At 35.9% G+C, this 6,000-nt stretch overlaps 1 protein-coding gene across 4 annotated transcripts in view; it reads right to left on the minus strand.

The window, feature by feature from the left end:
• LOC115221191 (ataxin-1-like) overlaps window positions 1-6,000 on the minus strand; it is a 610,972-nt gene that overhangs the window by 142,663 nt on the left and 462,309 nt on the right. The window contains exon 1 of one of the 4 annotated variants that reach the window (XM_036510742.1): window positions 4,124-4,519. The exons of 2 other annotated variants lie outside the window; for them this stretch is intronic. The gene's annotated coding sequence lies outside the window, so the exon portion shown is untranslated. Of the gene's footprint in view, window positions 1-4,123; window positions 4,520-6,000 lie in introns of those variants that run through there. One more of the 4 variants, XM_029791339.2, reaches the window with a different exon arrangement.

Raw genomic sequence — 6,000 nt, forward strand, 5'->3', positions numbered from 1 at the left:
GTGGGATGTGGAGGAGAGAGAGAGGGGGGAGAAAAGGGAGGAGGAGGAAGAAGAGAAAGACGACGGAGAGAAAGAAACAGAAAAAGAGATAGAGATGTGTTGAAAAAACAAGTTGCCAGACAGATTGATATATACATATGTGTGTGCGTGTGCGGGCATACGTATATATATATATATATATATAATATATATATATATATAGATAAATAGATAGGGAGAGACAGACAGAGAGGGCAATACGACCTACATATGAAAAATTACCCAGGCACCTTTTAAGTAGAAGTGGAGTCGGGAGGTAAATAAAATAGCATCTTGGGAGTTTCCACCGCCTTGACGGTGAGCCTACACGTGTTTAAGCTTGTGTATAACACACACATATGAATGTATATATATATATATATATATATATAGTGTGTGTGTGTGTGTGTGTGTGTGTGAGAGAAAGAGAGATTGTCAGCATAGCGTGCGTGTGATTGTCTTTCTATACAATGCACGAAGTTATAGTAAGTCACATAAACTTGCGTGTCTCCAACAGTAAAGAATAAAAGAAAAGAAATTAACCATCGGTTTCCACTGTACACACATCAATATTTCATACGCTACTCAGTCGTGAAAACTACATACAGCAACAAAACTATTTTAATATGTATGAATATAATTATACATACATACACACACACACAAACATTGACTAGACGCTTTTTTTTACAAACTGAATTGAGTACGTAGCATACATAGAGAGAAACTTTATAGATTATCATCGATGTATATTTGTGTACTTATAAGAAAAATACCCAAGCTACGTGTATGAATGTGTGTGTAACGTATTTAAAGTACAGTTTGATCATACACTTCTTTTTTTCTGTGTGTATATATATATGTGTGTGTGTGAGTTTATGTATATGTATATATATAGATGTGTGTGTGTGTATATTTATGGACTGTCTTCTATACAAACCGACACTAAACGAATAAAATATGCTATCAAGGCTTATAGACTTTATACAAAAAAGCATAAACAGTAAAATGCCTGTATATATATCGTATATAATCGCTAAATACATATATATACCGTTGTCAAAACACACATATACTTACATACTATCGGGCCCAAAACTACACACAGTTCATATAACATACATTGGTATAGACTCTCTCTCTCTCTCTCTCTCTCTCTCTCTCTATATATATATATATATATATATATATAATATATATATATATATATATGGCGACATATATATACATACATGTAGTATGCATACATATTGTTGAAATTATATTTATTTACTGCGGTTTTTTTTCACACGCTCCTTCATAATAACCCTGGGCTTGAACCTTACCGTCCGTCCCCAATGTTTTAAGATCCCTTCGGTGGTTAATAAAGAGAACACGCATAATATATACATATATATATATATATATATATATATGTCTCTTTGTGTGTTTTTGCGTTCTTGTCCCACTTTGTAATTTATATTTTATATTTAATTTCTATACATATACATATATATATATATATGCATATATATATATATATATATATATACACGCATATATATATATATATATATAATATATATATATATATATATATGCGTGTGTGTGTGCACATATGTAATTAATTTAATGAAAGATACATTACATGTATATAATATAATATTATATATTAATTTAATGACAGCTACATACATATGAGAATAAGGGGCAGCAGTAAAATAGTAACCCCGAAGTAATAGTAATATTAGTAGTAGTAGTAAAAAGTAGCTAGCAGTAGTAGTAATAGTGATAGTAGCAGTAGCAGTAGTAGTAGTAGTAGTAGAGAACAAAAAGTTTGTTGTGAAAAACTTTTTATTAGTTTTTTCCTTTCAAGTGTTTGTTGTTGCCTTGAAAAGTTACTGATAAAAGATGGTAAAGCAGTAGCGGAATAGTGGCAGAGGAGGGGAGAGAGTGGGGAATAGGTGGACAAGAACGAAAAATAAAAAAAATATATGATAGGGAAGAGGGGGGGGAGAAATAATGAGAATAATGATAATAATAATAATTTGGAAAGATATAAGCCAAGATTTACATAGTTTAGAGAGAGCCATGGAGCCAGTGGTGATGATGGTGGTGGTAGAGGTGTATACAGTCGATTAAATCTACTAATTGCTTACTACTACTACTATTACTACAATTACTACTACTTCGAGTAGTAGTAGTAGTAGTAGTAGTAGTAAGAGGAATAGTAGTAACAGTATGAAATGCGGGAGGAAAAACAAAAAAAATAAAGTCAACTTCCCATCTGATGGTAAAAGTTTAAAGTTTTTGCTTATTATCCATCCCATCCCCTTCCTCGGTCAGAGCAGGATTAGTCGTTCCAGCCATGACCATCATGATTTGTTTTGTTTGTATTTGAGTATCAGTGTAACGGTAAATGTAGTGTGTTCATTTGAGAGAGAGAGAGTTTGACTGCTATCTCTAGCAGATCTAGCGACTCCTGTGACGCTTCCCTTTATTGGCTCTCAAAGTAAATACTAATAATAATGGTTTCAAATTTTGACACATAGCCAGCAGTTTTTGAGGAGAGAGAGGGAAGTCGATTACAACGACCTCAACACATGACTGGTACCTATTTTATCGATCTCGACAAGACGAACGGCAAATCGACCCGGCGTTATTACAACTCAGAACGTAAAACCAGAAGAAATGCTCTCACGCATTTTGTCCGGCACGCTAACGATTTAAACCGTATTTTAATATAGGCACAAGGTTTGAAATTTGTGGGTGCAAAGGACAATTGATGATATCGATCCCAGAGTTTTGGTTGGTACTTAATTTTACTTGCCCCTTCAAGCCCGATGGACGAAAAACAAGACCGATCTCAGCGATATTTGAACACATAACAGAATGTAAAAAAGCCGGAAAATAATAATAATAACTGTTTCAAATAATTTGGGCATAGGGCCAATAATTTTAGCATTAAATGGGGTTAGTTGAAACCATAGACCCTCGGAATTGACTGGTACTTTATTTTATCGACCTCCGAAATTATGAAAAGCTAAGTGGACCCCGGCTGGATCTGGAGCCGGGATAGGAAAACAAAAACTTGTATTTCTTCCAACGCTCTAACGGATTCTGTGAATCCACCAACCTAAGTTTCTCGACTTAGAACAAGACCAGCAATCCTGAAAAGAAGTGAGGTTAGTATAGACCAGTGGTTCCCAACTGGGCTCCATATGACCCTTGGGGTTCCCTTATAAGATTTTGCTGTTAAAATTTATTTACAATAAATTGCTTATACTTGTACAAAATATTTTAACAACTCATAATTCCTAATAATATTTAATTATGAAAATATAATTATAGAATTTTTTAAACACTGAACGGTTATGAGGGTCCATCAAAGTAGAATGGGAATCAAAGGGGTCCACAGGTAAAAAAAAATGGTTAAGAACCATTTTTCCCTACTTGACTGGTACTTCAATTCCTCGACTCCCAGAGGGATGAGACAAACTTAACCTCGAATAATACTAACTTCATGTATTTTATACGAGTATAAATAATATTCTAACCAAATCGATTTACCCCAGTATTATAACTGGTATCCACGGCACACAACCGCACAAGTTTGTGGTGAAAGGGGGGTCCTTCTACTTTTTTTCGGTTATCGCGGTCAAGGCCATGTAGGAGCCCCACTTACGGGTAGTGAGGCGGTGGTGGTGGATGTGGTGGTATGTAAAGGTCCTGTTGAAATCGGACAAGTGATATTGATAGAAACATCAATCGATTGGCCACAAAGGTGACAGATGAAGAGATGATTTGGGACATGTTAACAAAAATGAAAGAGTGAGGTGGAGTTTACAAAGAATCGAATATGAGAAACAAACACGTATTTTAATTAGAAACAGCAATAATCAAATAGTGTAAAGACACAAGAAGTCAAAACTTTAAGTACGTTGATGGACAGAAGATCAAATCGACCCTAGTACTTGACTGCTATTCGTTTCATCGAACCCCCAAATTCTCATTCCCCCTACGCCAAAAGAAATTATATTAAAAAGGTAATAATAACGTTTGTAGTACAATAGTACTATTAATGATACAAATAGATAAAAGATAATAATAATAGTTTGTCACTTACGTCATGTTTGGAATGTGAACATTCGGTGAAAATGTAATATATAAAAAACTCCGATCCGTTTTGGGACAAGTTAAGGACGGAACTAAAGAGAATAAGAGAAAAAGTAAGACAGAGGGAATTGCGATAGAGAAGAGTAAGAGTGAGAGTGAGAAATATAGACAGAGTAGGAAGGAACGTATGAAATATACATGATAGAAAGAGAGAGAGAGAGTAATGGAAGGAAGGGGTGATAGAAAGAAAGAGAGAGAAGTGTAAGGACGGCGTGATAGAAAGACAGACAGAGAGAGGGGGGGAAAGCGAGAGACAGACGTGAATGTCAGCTGACAGTCGGGACAGGCGAGAGTTTTGTTTGCTTAGTGTTGCTGCTGCTGCTGCTGTTGTTGATGTTGTTGTTGTTGTTGTTTGTCGTCGTCGTCGAGATTGTTGTTGTTGTTGCTGTAGGAAACAGCGGTTAGTGTATGGTTACGTCATAGCCACGACATGTACTGACAGTGAACAAAGTCACACATACACATACACATCATACACGCACGCGCGCACACACACACACACGTACACATACACACACATCATTGTAACCTACGCTAGCTATATCACATACATAACACAGGCGCACTCACACTCTCACACAAACACACACACACACACATACCAATATATTGACACGCGCACACACGATTGTACCCACGCTATAATTCTCACACACACATATACACAGCTTAACTTACACACACACACACCATATAGTTTTAACACACACACACACACGTCTACATATACATACATACATAGTATCCACGCTAATTCTCTCTTTTTCTCTTCCTCTCTTTCACACACGTTCTTACACAACTATAACTCACTTTCTCTCTTTCTCTCCTCCTCTCTCTCTCTTTCCTCACACATAAATACATACATAATATACACACGTTTTCACCGATAACTTACACATACATACACTGTCTCAATCTTACGCATAGAAAAGAAAGAAGGAAATATCTCACGCACCACACTCTATCTCTTTCTTTCTCTCTCTTTACACCCCCTCCCCGCACACATACACACACTTTTTCTCTCATACAAACTATTTATTTTACACGTTTGTACCCACAAAATTACTTCATAATACTACAACAGACTTCTTTTACATACAACCACAACGTACCGAACCCGCCACATACACACACAGACGCTCGTAGCGATTCACGCATCGCACACATAGAAACATCGACACATACGCATACATACACACACACACACACACGTAAGAACACGGATACACATATACAGACGCACTCACACACACACACACACATATTAACTGATACAAAAAAGTACAGACAGTCTACGTCATAGCAACGGATGACATTACAAACACATACATATTTGCACCAACGCATCAACTTATGTACACACGAAGCAGTAGATGTATATATATATATATACTCAGAAAGACGTGTGTGTGTGTGTGTGTGCGCGTGTGTATACACACATACATGTATACGTTCACACATACATACATACATACATACTTATATATTCTTTTACTCGTTTCAGTCATTTCACTGCGGCCATGCTGGAGCACCGCCTTTAGTCGAGCAAATTGACTCCAGGACTTCTTTGTACGCCTAGTACTTATCCTATCGGTCACTTTTGTCGAAGCGCTAATTTAGGGGGGGGGGCTGTAAACACACCAGCATCGGTTGTTAAGCAATGTTGGGGGGACACACACGCGTACATATATATATATAATATAAATAATATATATATATGCACATATACATACGTATAAGTACATACATCTATACGTATATATATATATATATATATATATATATATATATATATATATATATATATATATATATATATATAATATA

The sequence above is a fragment of the Octopus sinensis genome, linkage group LG18 (assembly GCF_006345805.1).
Source record: "Octopus sinensis linkage group LG18, ASM634580v1, whole genome shotgun sequence".
NCBI classification, from domain to species: Eukaryota; Metazoa; Mollusca; class Cephalopoda; order Octopoda; family Octopodidae; genus Octopus; species Octopus sinensis.